The sequence below is a fragment of the Dermochelys coriacea genome, chromosome 2, assembly GCF_009764565.3.
Source record: "Dermochelys coriacea isolate rDerCor1 chromosome 2, rDerCor1.pri.v4, whole genome shotgun sequence".
In the NCBI taxonomy this organism is placed as follows: domain Eukaryota; kingdom Metazoa; phylum Chordata; order Testudines; family Dermochelyidae; genus Dermochelys; species Dermochelys coriacea.
In genome coordinates this window covers 146,616,724-146,634,757 of record NC_050069.1, presented here as the reverse complement: position 1 = coordinate 146,634,757, position 18,034 = coordinate 146,616,724, and positions in this window count along the sequence as shown.

The window sequence follows — 18,034 nt, the reverse complement described above, 5'->3', positions numbered from 1 at the left end:
GTGAACGAGCCTCTGATAGTGTGCCTGATGTGATTAGGCCCTATGATGGTGTCCCCTGATTAGATATGTGGACAGAGTTGGCAATGGGCTTTGTTGCAAGGATAGGTTCCTGGGTTAGTGGTTCTGTTGTGTGGTGTGTGGTTGCTGGTGAGTATTTGCTTCAGACTGGGGGGCTGTCTGTAAGCAAGGACTGGCCTGTCTCCCAAGATCTGTGAGAGTGATGGGTCGTCCTTCAGGATAAGTTGTAGATCCTTGATGATGCGTTGGAGAGGTTTTAGTTGGGGGCTGAAGGTGATGGCTAGTGGCGTTCTGTTCTTTTCTTTGTTGGGCCTGTCCTGTAGTAGGTGACTTCTGGGTACTCTTCTGGCTCTGTCAATCTGTTTCTTCACTTCAGCAGGTGGGTATTGTAGTTGTAGGAATGCATGATAGAGATCTTATAGGTGTTTGTCTCTGTCTGAGGGGTTGGAGCAAATGCGGTTATATCGTAGCGCTTGGCTGTAGACAATGGATCGAGTGGTATGATCTGGATGAAAGCTAGAGGCATGTAGGTAGGAATAGTGGTCAGTAGGTTTCCGATATAGGGTGGTGTTTATGTGACCATCGCTTATTAGCACCGTAGTGTCCAGGAAGTGGATCTCTTGTGTGGACTGGTCCAGGCTGAGGTTGATGGTGGGATGGAAATTGTTGAAATCATGGTGGAATTCCTCAAGAGCTTCTTTTCCATGGGTCCAGATGATGAAGATGTCATCAATGTAGCGCAAGTAGAGTAGGGGCATTAGGGGCGAGAGCTGAGGAAGCGTTGTTCTAAGTCAGCCATAAAAATGTTGGCATACTGTGGGGCCATGCGGGTACCCATCGCAGTGCCGCTGATTTGAAGTTAAACATTGTCACCAAATGTGAAATAGTTATGGGTGAGGACAAAGTCACAAAGTTCAGCCACCAGGTTAGCCGTGACAGTATCGAGGATACTGTTCCTGACGGCTTGTAGTCCATCTTTGTGTGGAATGTTGGTGTAGAAGGCTTCTACATCCATAGTGGCTAGGATGGTGTTTTTAGGAAGATCACCAATGGACTGTAGTTTCCTCAGGAAGTCAGTGGTGTCTCGAAGATAGCTGGGAGTGCTGGTAACGAAGGGCCTGAGGAGGGAGTCTACATAGCCAGACAATCCTGCTGTCAGGGTGCCAATGCCTGAAATGATGGGGCGTCCAGGATTTCCAGGTTTATGGATCTTGGGTAGCAGATAGAATACCCCAGGTCGGGGTTCTAGGGGTGTGTCTGTGCGGATTTGTTCTTGTGCTTTTTCAGGGAGTTTCTTGAGCAAATGCTGTAGTTTCTTTTGGTAAGTCTCAGTGGGATCAGAGGGTAATGGCTTGTAGAAAGTTGTGTTGGAGAGCTGCCTAGTAGCCTCTTGTTCATATTCCGACCTATTCATGATGACGACAGCACCTCCTTTGTCAGCCTTTTTGATTATGATGTCAGAGTTGTTTCTGAGGCTGTGGATGGCACTGTGTTCTGCATGGCTGAGGTTATGGGGTAAGCGATGCTGCTTTTCCACAATTTCAGCTCGTGCACGTCGGCGGAAGCACTCTATGTAGAAATCCAGGCTGCTGTTTCAACCTTCAGGAGAAGTCCACCCAGAATCCTTCTTTTTGTAGTGTTGGCAGGAAGGTCTCTGTGGGTTAATATGTTGGTCAGAGGTGTCTTGGAAATATTACTTGAGTCTGAGACGTCGAAAATAGGATTCTAGGTCACCACAGAACTGTATCATGTTCGTGGGGGTGGAGGGGCAAAAAGAGAGGCCCCGAGATAGGACAGATTCGTCTGCTGGGCTAAGAGTATAGTTGGAAAGATTAACAATATTGCTGGTGGGTTACGGGAACCATTGTTGTGGCCCCTTGTGGCATATAGTAGTTTAGATAGCTTAGTGTCCTTTTTCTTTTGTAGAGAAGCAAAGTGTGTTTTGTAATTGGCTTGTCTAGTTTTTGTAAAGTCCAGCCACGAGGAAGTTTGTGTGGAAGGTTGGTTCTTTATGAGAGTATCCAGTTTTGAGCGCTCATTCTTAATCTTTCCCTGTTTGCTATAGAGGATGTTGATCAGGTGGTTCCGCAGTTTCTTTGAGAGCGTGTGGCACAAGCTGTCAGCATAGTCTGTGTGGTATGTAGATTGTAATGGATTTTTTACCTTCAGTCCTTTCGGTATGATGTCCATCTGTTTGCATTTGGAGAGGAAGATGACGTCTGTCTGTATCTGTGCGAGTTTTTTCACGAAGTTGACAGATTTCCACTCTATATGGCTAAATACAGTGCCTTGCATAATGACAGGTTTCAGAGTAGCAGCCATGTTAGTCTGTATTCGCAAAAAGAAAAGGAGTACTTGTGGCACCTTAGAGACTAACAAATTTATTAGAGCTTAAGCTTTCGTGAGCTACAGCTCACTTCATCGGATGCATTTGGTGGAAAAAACAGAGGAGAGATTTATACACACACACAGAGAACATGAAACAATGGGTTTATCATACACACTGTAAAGGAGAGTGATCACTTAAGATAAGCCATCACCAGCAGCAGGGGGGGGAAAAGGAGGAAAACCTTTCATGGTGACAAGCAAGGTAGGCTAATTCCAGCAGTTAACAAGAATATCAGAGGTACAGTGGGGGGTGGGGTGGGGGGGGAGAAATACCATGGGGAAATAGTTTTACTTTGTCTAATGACTCATCCGTTCCCAGTCTCTATTCAAGCCTAAGTTAATTGTATCCAGTTTGCAAATTAATTCCAATTCAGCAGTCTCTCGTCCTCTACACCAACATTCCAAAGATGGACTACAAGCCATCAGGAATAGCATCCCCGATACCATCATGGCAAACCTGGTGGCTGAACTTTGTGACTTTGTCCTCACCCACAATTATTTCACATTTGGGGACAATTTATACCTTCAAGCCAGCGGGACTGCTATGGGTACCCGCATGGCCGCACAGTATACCAACGTTTTAATGGCTGACTTAGAACTGCACTTCCTCAGCTCTCGTCCCCTTATGCCCCTACTCTACTTGTGCTACATTGATGACATCATCTTCATCTGGACCCATGGGAAGGAGGCCCTTGAGGAATTCCACCAAGATTTCAACAATTTCCATCCCACCATCAACCTCAGCCTGGACCAGTCCACACAAGAGGTCCACTTCCTAGACACTACAGTGCTAATAAGTGATGGTCACATAAATACCACCCTATACCGGAAACCTATTGAATGCTATACTTACCTACATGCCTCCAGCTTTCATCCAGACCACATCACACAATCCATTGTTTACAGCCAAGCTCTAAGATACAACCACATTTGCTCCAATCCCTCAGACAGAGACAAACACCTACAGGATCTCTATCAAGCATTCTTAAAACTACAATACCCACTGCTGAAGTGAAGAAACAGATTGACGGAGTCAGAAGACAGGCCCAACAAAGAAAGTAACAGAATGCCACTAGCCGTCACCTACAGCCCCCAAATAAAACCTCTCCAGCAAATCATCAAGGATCTACAACCTATCCTGAAGTATGATCCCTCACTCTCACAGACCTTGGGAGACAGGCCAGTCCTCGCTTAGAGACAGCCCCCGAACCTGAAGCAAATATTCACCAGCAACTACATACCACACAACAAAAACACCAAACCAGGAACCAAACCCTGCAACAAACCCTGGTGCCAACTCTGTCCACATATCTATTCAAGGGACACCATAATAGGATCTAACCACATCAGCCACACTATCAGGGTCTCATTCACCTGCACATCTAACCAATGTGATATATGCCATCATGTGCCAGTAATGCCCCTCTGTCATGTACATTGGTCAAACCAGACAGTCTCTATGCAAAAGATTAAATGGACACATCTGACATCAGGAATCATAATATTCAAAAACCAGTAGGAGAACACTTCAATCTCTCTGATCACTCAATAACAGACCTAAAAGTGGCAATTCTTCAACAACGAAAACTTCAGAAACAGACTCCACCGTGAAACTGCGGAACTGAAATTAATTTGCAAACTGGACACCATCAGATTAGGTCTGAATAAAGACTTGGAGTGGTTGGGTCATTACAAAACCTAAACCTAATTTCCCCAATACTAATTTCCCCCTACTGTTACTCACACCTTCTTGTCAACTGTCTGAAATGGGCCACTCTCATTACCACTTCAAAAGTTATTTTTTCTCCCTTGGTATCCTGCTGTTAATTGAATTGTCTCATTAGACTGACCTCACACTTGGCAAGGCAACTCCCATCCTTCCATGTATTTATATCTGCTCCTGTATTTTCCACTCCATTCATCTGATGAAGTGGGTTCTAGCCCACAAAAGCTTATGCCCAAATAAATTTGTTAGTCTTTAAGGTTCCACAAGGACCTCTCGTTGTTTTTGCTGATAGAGACTAACACGGCTTCCACTCTGAAACCTGTCACTTACTATTAAGGAGAACAAAAGAAACAAAAACAACTACTACTTATGGTAATGATGCAGCTAAGGAAGGGAGAACTGCTTGCTCTGTTGGAGGCCAAAGGCCGGTTGAGGAGGAACTGAGGGAGGGTTTGCCTGTGCAGTAACAAATAGTCTTGTGGCAGACCACGAGAGAGGAAGAGTGCATGAGCAGGCTCAATGGACACTGCTACCAAAAATCTCTGATTAGAGGTGCAGGGGTGCACATACAATCATATTAACTCCTCGCTGCATTGATGATTGTGGAGCTTGGTTGAGGTGGAGGAGTCAGACGGTGGGATATTTCCTGGGGAATGCCATACTGCTAAATGATGAACTAGCACTCAGCTGAACCCTCAAGGGTTAACACGTTGCTGTTAATGTAGCCTCACACTCTACAAGGCAGCATAAATGGAGGGAGATGAGCAGAACAGCATGGCAGAGAGAGACAGAGACACACACCATGTGTGTGTGTGAGAAGGAGTGAGAGAGACGGATACATACACCATGTATGACAGAAACACGCATTGCCCCTTTAAGTACGCTGACCCCACTCTAAGCACACTGCCTTTTAAAGTAGATCAGTAAGTTGAGACAGCATCTGCTGCCAGCAAGCTCCCTTCGTCCTGAGCCCCGTCCTGTCCCCTCCCTGCTCTGAGGAGATGGGATGCAAGAGAGGGGGAAACCCTGACATTAGTACCCCTCTTCCCCCCCGCTCTGCACAACAAGCAGGAGGCTCCCAAGAGCAGCTCCAAGGCAGAGGGCAGGAGCAGCACACAGCAATGGGGGGAGGGACTGCTGAATTGCCCGACAATTGACAACCGCACAGGGAACTTAGGGGAGCTGATAGGGGGGCTGCCAGTCCACCATGGTTCCAAGCCCCCACCAGCTGGCTCCAATGGGCTGCTCTTTCTGCAAGCAGTGGACAAAGCAGGCGCTACCAAACAATGTTATAAGGGAGCACTGCACATCTTTAAATGAGTATATTCTCTAATTGATCAGCAACGTAATAATGTTAACCGTTGTTAAACAACATTAAGTGAGGAGTTACTGTACAGTGGAACACCCATAGGGACACTACTTGAAGAAGAATCAGGGATGACTTGTCTGCTGAAGATTTCTTAAATCAGACCTTTAAACTGATAGAGTATAATAGAGAGAGACATTTTGATGGGATATTACACCTTGTTGTGACAACTGTAAAAAAACAAGGGTGGAGGTGGCCATAGTTTTAAATTCTATACCCAACAGTCTAATCATCCATAAAAAGAGACAGTATTTAGTAAACCTGACTAACATCAGTAATAATCGGTGTCTTGGCTGTCATATCTGATGGGAAATCCTCAGATGTAGAATGAGAAAGCTGCATGAGAAACTGGGGTGATCAAATAAAAAAAAAAGGTCATGCTTAGCCATGTAGCAGTGTTTGAACAGCATTTACAAGTCAACATACAGGTGGTGCTTTATACAGAGGAAGTGGAATGGCAGGTTGGCATCCTGAGAATTTTTTCCGCCTTCTGCATGATTAACATTATTTTGGGGTTCTGGATATGAAAAAGCTTTTTGATTTGAGAAATTATTGTGTTTTGCTACAGACTGTATAGTCACAGACACACATGCAGGTTTGAGTGCTGACTCTGCTTGATCACAACATGTGCAGACAATGCTCTAGCTGTAGTGCAGGAAAACACTGTATTGCAGTGCTTAGACAGACACATAGACTTGGCATCAGAAAACTAGGTTGAATGGCTGTCCTAAACTTTAGGTGTCAAGTGTCATCTCATATGAACACAGGGCACAAATGCAAATTGAGATGCTGTAAGCAGTATTAGGCCCTGATCTCTGGTGATGTAGACATTGACCTGTGTTTTATGGACAACATTAGAAAGTCTGAATTATCAGAAAAGTATGTATTTTATTATTTTCAATGCATGCAGGAGACACGGTTGCATGTGCCTAAAGCCAGACAAATTCTGGGAATTTAAGAGAGAAAAACATCTGGCTTTTTTAAGACCTTTATTGCAAAATAATTCCAGGACTACCCATTCATAACACAGAAAAGGCTATGATGCATTGTGACATACTGGGGCACTTTCCAGACTAGTGGAGGACTATGTCACCCCTGCCCTGCAACCTTGGGGGCTTTACAATGTTTTGCTGTACTAGCTCCCACTTGGGTTGTTCACAAACAGCCTTCCAGTACGCAAGCCACATCCTGAGTGTCTATGTGTAAGTTCAGCCTGCCAGCTACACCCTTGCTCTGACCAGACTTGATTATACTGCAGAGTGACCCCAGCCCTGGAGCTTCAAGAAACGTACATCCAGAAATGTATGTCCTTTACTGCCCAGCCCTCCCCTGGACAGTACAAATATATTAGGACTGTTATTCCTTTAAGTTTAAGGGAATAATATGCCATCAGTAAGTCAAATCCTTACTGATCTTAAACACAAAAAAGAAGCTTACCAGAGATGGAAGACTGGACAAATGACCAGGGAGGAGTATAAAAATATTGCACAGGCAAGCAGGAGTGAAATCAGGAAGGCGAAATCCCACTTGGAGTTGCAGCTAGTAAGGGATGTTAAGAGTAACAAGAAGGGTTTCTTCAGATACGTTAACAACAAGAAGAAGGTCAAGGAAAGTGTGGGCCCCTTACTAAATGAGGGAGGCAACCTAGTGACAGAGGATGTGGAAAAAGCTAATGTACTTAATGCTTTTTTTTGCCTCTGTCTTCATGAACAAGGTCAGCTCCCAGACTACTGCACTGGGCAGCACCTTATGGGGAGGAGGTGACCAGCCCTCTGTGGAGAAAGAAGTGGTTCGGGACTATTTAGAAAAGCTGGACAAGCACAAGTCCATGGGGCCAGATGCACTGCATCCGAGGGTGCTAAAGGAGTTGGCAGATATGATTACAGAGCCATTGGCCATTATCTTTGAAAACTCATGCGGATCAGGTGACATCCCGGATGACTGGAAAAAGGCTAATGTGGTGCCAATTTTTAAAAAAGGGAAGGAGGATTCAGGGAACTAAAGGCCTGTCAGTCTTACCTCAGTCCCTGGAAAAATCATGGAGCAGGTCCTCAAGGAATCAATTTTGAAGCACTTCAAGGAGAGGAAAGTGATCAGGAACAGTCAGCATGGATTCACCAAGGGCAAGTCATGCCTGACTAACCTAATTGCCTTCTGTGATGAGATAACTGGCTCTGTGGATGAGGGGAAAGCAGTGCACGCGTTAATCCTTGACTTTAGAAAAGCTTTTCATATGGTCTCCCACAGTATTCCTGCCAGCAAGTTAAAGAAGTATGGGCTGGATGAATGCACTGTAAGGTGGATAGAAAGCCGGCTACATCATCGGGCTCAACGGGTAGTGATCAATGGCTCCATGTCTAGTTAGCAGCTGCTATCAAGCAGAGTGCCCCAAGGGTTGGTCCTCAGGCCGGTTTTGTTCATTATCTTCATTAACGATCTGGAGGATGGCATGGATTGCACACTCAGCAAGTTTGCAGATGACACTACACTGGGAGGAGAGGTAAATACGCTGGAGGGCAGGGATAGGATAGAGAAGGACCTAGACAAATTAGAGGACTGGGCCAAAAGAAATCTGATGAGGGTCAACAAGGACAAGTGCAGAGTCCTCTACTTAGGACGGAAGAATTCCATGCACTGCTACAGATTAGGGACCGAGTGGCTAGGCAGCAGTTCTGCAGAAAAGGACCTAGGGGACAAGTGGACGAGAAGCTGGGTATGAATCAACAGTGTGCCCTTGTTGCCAAGAATGCTAATGTCATTTTGGGCTGTATAAGTAGGCGCATTGCCAGCAGATCAAAGGACAGGATCATTCCCCTCTATTCGGCATTGGTGAGGCCTCATCTGGAGTACTGTGTCCAGTTTTGGGCCCCACACTACAAGAAGGATATGGAAAAATTGGAAAGAGTCCAGCAGAGAGCAACAAAAATGATTAGGGGGCAGGAGCACATGATTTATGAGGAGAGGCTGATGGGACTGGAATTATTTAGTCTGTGGAAGAGAAGAATGAGGGGGGATTTGATAGGTGCTTTCAACCTCCTGAAAGGGGGTTCCAAAGAGGATGGTCTAGACTGTTCTCAGCGGTAGCAGATGACAGAACAAGGAGTAATGGTCTCAAGTTGCAGTGGGGGAGGTCTAGGTTGGATATTAGGAAGAACTTTTTCACCAGGAGGGTGATGAAGCACTGGAAGGGGTTACCTAGGGAGGTGGTGGAATCTCCTTCCTTAGAGGTTTTTAAGGTCAGGCTTGACAAAACCCTGGCTGGGTTGATTTAGTTGGGGACTGAACTAGATGAGCAGGGATTGGACTAGATGACCTCATGAGGTCCCTTCCCACCCTGATATTCTGTGATTCACAACAAGAAAGTCATCACAGAAGAGTTCAAAAGCCTGCCCTGTGGCTTTTGAAAATGGATACACAGTGGAAACGCCCCTTTTCTGTAATTCTTGCTGAGCCTAACAACTGTGGGAAAGGTTTCTTTATAAAAAATGTGTTGGATAATACGGAGCAAAAGTTGTCTGTTATGCCAAAGAACATAGTATGGTATTACAGCCTTTGTATAAAACTGCTTTGTAAATACCCTTTTAACAATTTTAGTGGAAGCATTGCCTGTTGCTTTTAATGATGACAAGTTGTTTCCTACCAATAAAGTAGCTATGATTATTGTAGATGATGTGATGGCTTGTGAAAGTGATTAAACTGAGAAAGCGTTTACCAAGTATGTGCATCACAATAACCTGACAGGTTTCAGAGTAGCAGCCGTGTTAGTCTGTATTCACAAAAAGGAAAGGAGTAGTTGTGGCACCTTAGAGATTAACAAATTTATTTGAGGAAGGAGGAAAACCTTTCATGGTGACAAGCAAGGTGGGTCATTTCCAGCAGTTAACAAGAACGTCTGAGGAACAGTGGGGGATGGGGTGGGGTGGAGAAATAACATGGGGAAATAGTTTTACTTTGTGTAATCACTCATCCACTCCCAGTCTCTATTCAAGCCTAAGTTAATTGTATCCAGTTTGCAAATTAATTCCAATTCAGCAGTCTCTCACTGGAGTCTGTTTTTGAAGTTTTTTTGTTGAAGGATAGCCACTCTCAGGTCTGTAATCGAGTGACCGGAGAGATTGAAGTGTTCTCTGACTGATTTTTGAATGTTATAATTCTTGACATCTGATTTGTGTCCATTTATTCTTTTACATAGAGACTGTCCAGTTTGACCAATGTACATGGCAGAGGGGGCATTGCTGGCACATGTTGGCATATATCACATTGGTAGATGAGCAGGTGAACGAGCCTCTGATAGTGTGGCTGATATGATTAGGCCTTATGATGGTGTCCCCTGAATAGATATGTGGACACAGTTGGCAACAGGCTTTGTTGCAAAGATAGGTTCCTGGGTTAGTGGTTGTGTTGTGTGGTGTGTGGTTGCTGGTGAGTATTTGCTTCAGGTTGGGGGGCTGTCTCCCAAGCAAGGACTGGCCTGTCTCCCAAGATCTGTGAGAGTGATGGGTCATCCTTCAGGATAGGTTGTAGATCCTTGATGATGCACTGCAGAGGTTTTAGTTGGGGGCTGAAGCTGATGGCTAGTGGCATTCTGTTATTTTCTTTGTTGGGCCTGTCCTGTAGTAGGTGACTTCAGGGTACTCTTTTGGCTCTGTCCATCTGTTTCTTCACTTCAGCAGGTGGGTATTGTAATTGTATCCTTCAACAAAAAAACTTCAAAAACAGACTCCAACGAGAGACTGCTGAATTGGAATTAATTTGCAAACTGGATATTATTAACTTAGGCTTGAATAGAGACTGGGAGAGGATGAGTCATTACACAAAGTAAAACTATTTCCCCATGTTATTTCTCCACCCCACCCCACCCCCCCACTGTTCCTCAGACGTTCTTGTTAACTGCTGGAAATGGCCCACCTTGCTTGTCACCGTGAAAGGTTTTCCTCCTTCCCCCACCCCGCTGCTGGTGATGGCTCATCTTAAGTGATCACTCTCCTTACAGTTTTCAGAGTAGCAGCCGTGTTAGTCTGTATTCGCAAAAAGAAAAGGAGTACTTGTGGCACCTTAGAGACTAACAAATTAATTAGAGCATAAGCTTTCGTGAGCTACAGCTCACTTCATCAGATGCATTTGGTGGAAAAAACAGAGGAGAGATTTATATACACACACAGAGAACATGAAACAATGGGTTTATCATACACACTGTAAGGAGAGTGATCACTTAAGATGAGCCATCACCAGCAGCAGGGGGGGAAAGGAGGAAAACCTTTCATGGTGACAAGCGCAAAAAGAAAAGCAGTACTTGTGGCACCTTAGAGACTAACAACGCAAAAAGAAAAGCAGTACTTCACCATGGCTTATCTTAAGTGATCACGCTCCTTACAGTGTGTATGATAAACCCATTGTTTCATGTTCTCTGTGTGTGTATATAAATCTCTCCTGTTTTTTCCACCAAATGCATCCGATGAAGAGAGCTGTCGCTCACGAAAGCTTATGCTCTAATAAATTTGTTAGTCTCTAAGGTGCCACAAGTACTGCTTTTCTCCTTACAGTGTGTATGATAAAACCCATTGTTTCATGTTTTTTGTGTGTATATAAATCTCCCCACTGTATTTTCCACCGAATGCATCCGATGAAGTGAGCTGTAGCTCTCGAAAGTTTATGCTCAAATAAATTTGTTAGTCTCTAAGGTGCCACAAGTACTCCTTTTCTTTTTACAATAACCTGAGTATTGGGTATTGTGATACAGCATGGCCAGAGGCAGCAGGAGAGTGATCCTATTGGGTGCTGGGAAGTGGCTGTTGGTGAAACCAGTGCCCAGGTCCAGAGAAAGTCCTGGTAGAAGACCGGCCTCACAGAAGACCTCGTGGATGGAGATAAAAGAGCTGTCAGTCATATCGGAGTCCTTGGAAGCGGCAGAGGAAGGTGTGCACCAGCATGCCCCACGCCGAGCTACCTTCCCTACAAAGGAATCTCTGCAGGGCCTGGAGGCAGAAGACACAGACCTGAGTGTGCAAGCACTGCAGGCCCTGTCCGCCCTCCTCCAGGGGGAGATGGAGAACCCCCACAGAGACCCAGTGCAATCTTGGCCAAAAAAGCTCCAGAACCAGTTTCTGGAGCTCAGCCAGGAAACCTGGGGCTGGGCACAGGATGTTGAGCCAGTGCCAGAGCATGGACAGGACCAGTTGGTTAAGCACCAGTGCCCTCCCACATAGGGAGAGGCACCAAAGCAGTCCCGTCCACTTCCACAGCACTCCACCACCCTGCCCTCAAAACCTTGCCAGTTCTCTGATGGAGATGGATGCGTGGCTGAGGGATAAACACCAAGATAGAGCAGTAGTCCTGTGCTCCACCAGATGGCTGGAAGGGTGGGTTGTGGGGAGCTCGCCTGTCACCCCTTGTCAATGATCAGGCCAGAGCCCTTAACTCAGTTGACCTGGGTGGAGGAGGCTGCCAAATAGATGGCTTGACAGGCCTCCATCCACACCAGGTCGCCTGGGTCCTGGACCACAAGAAGCATGTCCTCGGCATACGCAAACAAAACAGCTGAATCTCTGGCTCATGGAGCACCATCCCTACCAACCTCCCGTGGATGAGACGGAGGAAGGGCTCTATGGCCAGGGTATACAGCTGGCCTGACAGTGGACAGCCCTGACGTACCCCTCACCCAAAGCTGATAGGTGCAGTCAGGGTCCAGTTGAGCCTGACCAAGCATTCCACAGAGGTGTACAGCACCTGGAGAAAGCCCACAAACTGAGGCCTGAAGCCAAACATCCACAGAATGACCAGGAGGTACCTGTGGTCCATCTGGTCGAATGCCTTCTCCTGATCTAGAGAGAGGAGACAGACCATATCTACACCGAAGCTCAAGGAGATCCCGGACCAACTAAAGATCATCGAAGATGGTGTGGCCCAGGACAGTGTAGGTCTGGTCTGGATGGACCACCTCCGCCAGCACAGACCCCAGCCGCAGCGAGATGGCTTTTGCCTAGACTTATAGTCCATGCTGAGGAGTGAGACAGGATGCCAATTCCGAAGGTCGTGGAGGTCCCCCTTCTTGGGTAGCAAGGCAAGCACTGCCCAGCTGCATGACAGAGGGAGGATCCCACTCCCCAGGGACTCAGTCCAGATGATGGCAAGGTCCCAGAACACGCGGTATAACTCCACAGTTAGCCCATCCATGCCCGGGGATTTATTGGAAGGCATGAGACGGATGCTTCTGAGAACTTGGCCAGAGTGAGAGGCAGTGGTCACCCGCACTGACTGTTGGAAGGTCGTCCCAAAGCACTCTGCAGGCAGTAACGTCTGTTGGATCTGGGAAGAAAAGGCCAGCGTAGAAGGACCTGGCCCTCTCGCGCATCTCCACTGGATCTGTGAGGAGGGCACCATCCCCTGCCAAAAGGCCACGTGCTTTTTAGCTGCCCTCCTTTTCTCCATTGCATAGAAGCAGCAGGAACCGCGATCCATCTCCTGAAGGAGACGGATGTGGGATCGAACAAAGGCACCCCAGGCCCAAAGGTCATCAAGGGCCCAGAGTTCCTCCCACTTCTCCCAGCACACTCCGCAAAGGGATGGATCCCCAGGGCTGGCAGCCAGATGCCTCTCCAGCTCTAAGACCTCCCATTCCAACTGCTCTATCTCCACATCCCTCCGCCGGCTGGCCCCCCGGATGTAGCTACAGCAGAAGAGCTGGGCATAAACCTTCCCCAAGTCACACCACCGCTGCGCCGAGGGAAAGGCATGCCTCTGTCATCACCAGGCCAACCAAACAGCCCGGAAGGACGCCATGAGGCCCACATCCTCCAGCAGGCTATTGTTAAAATGCCAGTAGGACGGCCCCGGCCTCTCTGGAGTAAGAAAGGCTGTCATGGCCACCAAATGGTGGTCCAAGAACGGGGCCGGCCAATCACTGGAGGAGTGGGCTTGTGAAAGATGATGACGGGAAAAGTAAATGCAGCCCAACTGGGAGTGGCACGATTGATTATTCTACACCCAGACATAGATAAATGTAGAATAATTATCTGGGTGGTAGTCATGGTGATCCACAATCTCCCAGAGGACATCTGTGGAGGCCACGCTTCTCGAAGGTGCAGTTGAAATCTCTGGCCAAGACGAGGCACTCACAAGGATCTAAGGAGCCGAGGAAGGCGGATGCCTGCTGGAAGAAAGGTCGGATGCCGGGGCAGAGTTGTTGACAAGGTGAAACGTCAGCCCCTCCAACTGAACCTGGAGGTGAAGCAGGCGACACGGCATGATCTCGGCAATCCTCAGCACCTTGGGCTGTAGGTCAGGGGAGAACAGGGTCACCACCCCAGCATGACGAGCTGAAAGGTGGCTAAAATATATCCCATTCCCCCACTCCAGCCAGCCTCAGTGGCGGGGTCCATGTCGGTCTCCTGCAGGAAGATGACTGAACACCCCCATTCCCGAAGGAAGGAGAGCACCTGACACCCATGGAAACCTGCCCTACAGCCCCAGGTGTTAAAAGTGGCAAAGATGGGCAGCAACATAACGAGGATTGGGGAAGATCTTCATGGGCAGGAACACTATCTATCCCCATTGGATCCCGCAGCAAACCATGACCAACCCTGAGAGCCATCAGGATGTCATGGAAGCAGCGAGTCCACTGGTAGGCTGCCCTCCCCCAAAAAAGCCCTCATGGTCTGGAGGACAAGATGAAAATCTCCCTAGCGCTGAAGAGCGAGCTGCACTCTGTTCCTGGAACCATGGCTATCCAGCAAGAAACAGTGCAGCTTGTCTCTCAGCACAGCAGGGGTAGGGGTTACAGACCTCTGGTCGTCCCACAGTTGGGTTCCCTTACCAGCCCTATGGCCAAACGAGACAGGAGAGCAGGGGACAGACCCCCAGCATGGCGCCCATTCCATCTCAGGCTCCAGCACTGGGACAGCGGTGGAGGGATGACAGTAGCCCCAGACGTGCCAGGAGAAGGAAATACAAAAACCTCTTCCCAGGGGCCATCATTAGAAAAGAACCAGGCAACCCCAGAGATGGTAACAGCAAGGGAGGGAGAGAAAAGAGGAGCAAGGACAACAACAGGAATGGGATTAGGAACAGGGCAGGAATCAGGGACGGAGGCAGCATCAGGGACCCGGGTAGCAAGGCTATCGGGATGTGGCACCTCCCAACAAGCCATGTAGGCCATGGAGGGGGAAAGGGGTCCCCATCTAGTGCTGGACCCAGGCACCTCGATGGACTCAGCACCACAGTCTCAGCACCGGGGGCACAGGTGACAGTAAAGGCTGCTGCCCCGCCTCAGAGATGGAAACACCCTGGGACTTAAGGCCCAGCTGCTCAGCGATGGTTGTCACCGCACCAGACTCGGTGGCCCCAAACAAATTGCTGTTCATGACTGGGCAGATGGTCAGGCCCCGGAGCAGTTCAGAGGCAAAAGCGGGGACAGCAGCCTGGGAAGAAAAAGAAGAGAAAGGGAGGGCGTCTAGTTACAGCTGCCCAGACTGAGGCCATCCAACAAAGGGTCATATTCCCCCTGAGTAAGTGGGGTCAAGCCCAGGGCCTCGATCTCCTCAAATATGGAGACAGACCTCCCGCCACTACACAGTCCCCACCGTCAGTAGCCGAGACGATGACCACCTCGGCACCAACAGAGGGGACAGATGGCAAAGGGGCAGAAGGATGCCTTCTGGGGGCCCCTCAGGAGGGGACTCCAGGAAGGAGGTAGCAGTACCCTGGTCTGCTGCAATAGCGACCCTGGCCAGATCCAACCGCTGGGCACCAGCAGGGTAGGTGGCAGAAGGTTTGGCACCAACAGCCCCTTTCATGAGTGGGAGGTGCTGTGCCCATGGCCTCTGCTTATGACACCTCCCCTGCACAAGCACCCAACCCCCTGAAGGAGAGGGCTGGCCAGCCGGAACAGAGCCAGGGGCCAAGGGCAATGGTGTAAGAGCAGGGGAAGACAGGGGCACCTTGGGGAAAGGGAAGACTCCGCAAGGCAAGCCCTTTGCGGTGCCCACCAATAATCTTGCCCCTCTCTCCTCCATGGGCCCCATGCAACTGCTCGCAACAGCTGCGGGGCCTGCCCACTCATCTGGGTTCAACAGAGGGGCCACCCCCGGGACCCAAGAGGAAACGACAGCAGACACAAGAGGAGGGGCAGCACTAGGGACCGGACGGCTAGGGTCAACGGTGATGATGGGGCCGGCGCCATCCTGAGTCTCGGGGGTCCCAGGTGCCCCTCCATGCTGGGCCAAGGGCCAATTCCTCCAGAAGTGCCCTATCACCCGGCAGAGGAAGCATGAAGTCTCCCCCAAGGAGTAGTATACCTGGTACTGAGCCCCCTGATGGGGCACCAGGAAGGACCCCTCAGGAGCCTGCACACTACATGCCGCCGACGGCAGTTGAAGCTGCACCTGCTGATGGAAGGATAGTACATGGTGGCGGATGGGGTCCTTGGAGCACAGTGGAAGGTGGCTGAGAACGGACAAGGGCAGCGGAAGGGTGGATTAGGGAGGAAGGGCGGAACAGAGGGAACCACCACCCGTAAGCCCAGGACCTCCAGAGCCTCAAGGGGGATGTGTAGGTCCCCCCTGCCAGGCCTCTCTCCACCGCCTTGTGGGCAACAACCTCTGATGCCAGGATGAAAACCACCTTCCTGTACATCTTAGACCGCCACAAAGGCTGTTGGCCCCACCACCCTCACCATCACCCACAAGTAGGGCTCCACATGGGGCGAGGCTAATACCAGGGGGCAACACACATCATGCTTCCTGGTGAGGGTGGGGAAGGGGCCCCAGCCACCAGGGATGGTATTCCGGGAGGGGGCTGAGCCAGGCGGCAAGGCGGTGAGTGGACGGGTTGCAGCCACCTGGGCGTACGCTCCTGAGATGGTGGAGGGAACAACGGGAAAGGAAGGAAGGGGGTCGCAGCCGACAGCATGGCCGCGGTAGGAGGGAGAGTCTCCGCCATGGGTGGTTGCACCTTCCAGGCAGAGCTCTTGCCCTTCTTCATCCCCCAGCCCTTCCTACCGGCCAAAAGCGTTCCCCCGGAGATGGAGGCGGCAGAGTTCACAGCGGCAGCAGAATCCCTGGAGTCACTACTCGTGCCTGCTACCGCTGGCGCCTCAGTGGCTGCGATGGTGACCTGGCAGCAGCAGTTCTGGACAGCCATCGTAGAGGTAGACGGGGGACAGGCTGGGGGAGGGCAACAGGAGGACCCAGAAAGGTCCCACCCTCAAAAACACTCATCATGCAGGAGGAGGGACAGGAACAACCACAGGAGAGGGAAACAAAAGGGTAGAGTGGGAGGGAAAAGGAGGCCACCACTCCTCCCCGCTAGGCTGGAAACAGTGGAGGGGAGTGCTGACAGAGAAGGACACAGGAAACAAAGGGACACAAACTCCAGCACAAGATAGTAGAACCAGCTCCTCCGGCTACTCTGGGGAGGAAAGAAACTAAACTAACATGAGAAGGTGCAAAGCAGTGAGGGAGACAACTGAAAAGGGAAAGGAATCACAAGCGTTAGAGAAAGGGGTACTGGCACACAGGCAAACAGGGCCAAATGGGAGAGGCGAACAGCAGGGGACAGGAAAGAAGGAAGGGGTGGGCTAACCACAGGCTGGGGGAGCAACAACAGGGAAGGCTCAAAGAACACCAAACTATGAGAGTAGAGGTGAGGCTAGCAACAAAACTAGCACCCTGGGATTTGGGCAGGGCAAACAAACTAAGGAATGACAAGAAAAGAAGCCCCTAGGGAACCAGGGCAGGGCAAAAGGGAACAAACAGAGCAGCCAAAAGGCAGCGAACAGGGCAGGCAGCAAGGGGAAAGGAGGCAAACTGCTGCAAGGCGAGGCAGAGGGGAAGGAAGCCCACCAACCAAATGCAGCCAGGGGAGGAAGGACAAAACCAAGGGTAGGAAGAAGAAAAGTGCACCCACAAGTGCTCCAATAGCAAACCTAGCTTGTTGCTGCAAAACCCAGGTAATTAGAGGAAGGAAGCGAGCAGCTGAGCCACAGAGTAGAAAATGGCCTCTACCAATGTTTGTGGTGTGGAAGGGGGCAGCAACAGTGGTGGTAGATAAAGGGGGAAAGATGGACTGGGGGGAAGGGCTCTGTGCCCCATCCCCATCTTCCCCACACCACCACCACCAGCTACCATCTCAGGAGCAAAATTGGAAAAACTCAACACAGACTCCCCCTCCCAGCAAGCTATGGCAAACCTAAACACTGCCCTAGAGCAATGTTTTTGAAAGTACAGGTCGTGACCCACTTCTGGGTCACGGAACGTCAGGCACTGGGTCGCCTCGCAGATTCAAATTGCAATGATCGTTGCTGCGCAGCAGCTCTAAAGGGCCACGCAGCAGGGATCTGGAGAGGAGAGAGGTGGGGGTGGGTGGGAACTGAGGAGGGAGCAAGTTGGTGCTTGCAGGGCTGCTGTGGGCCTCTCCTCTGGCCCCAGAGCTTGCTGCTGCCAGCAGGGAGAGAGGGGCCCTTCCCGCAGAGCTCCCGTGCTGCCTGCTGGCAGTGGGGAGAAAGGAACCCTTCTCCCGGGGCTCCATGCTGCCTGCTGGCA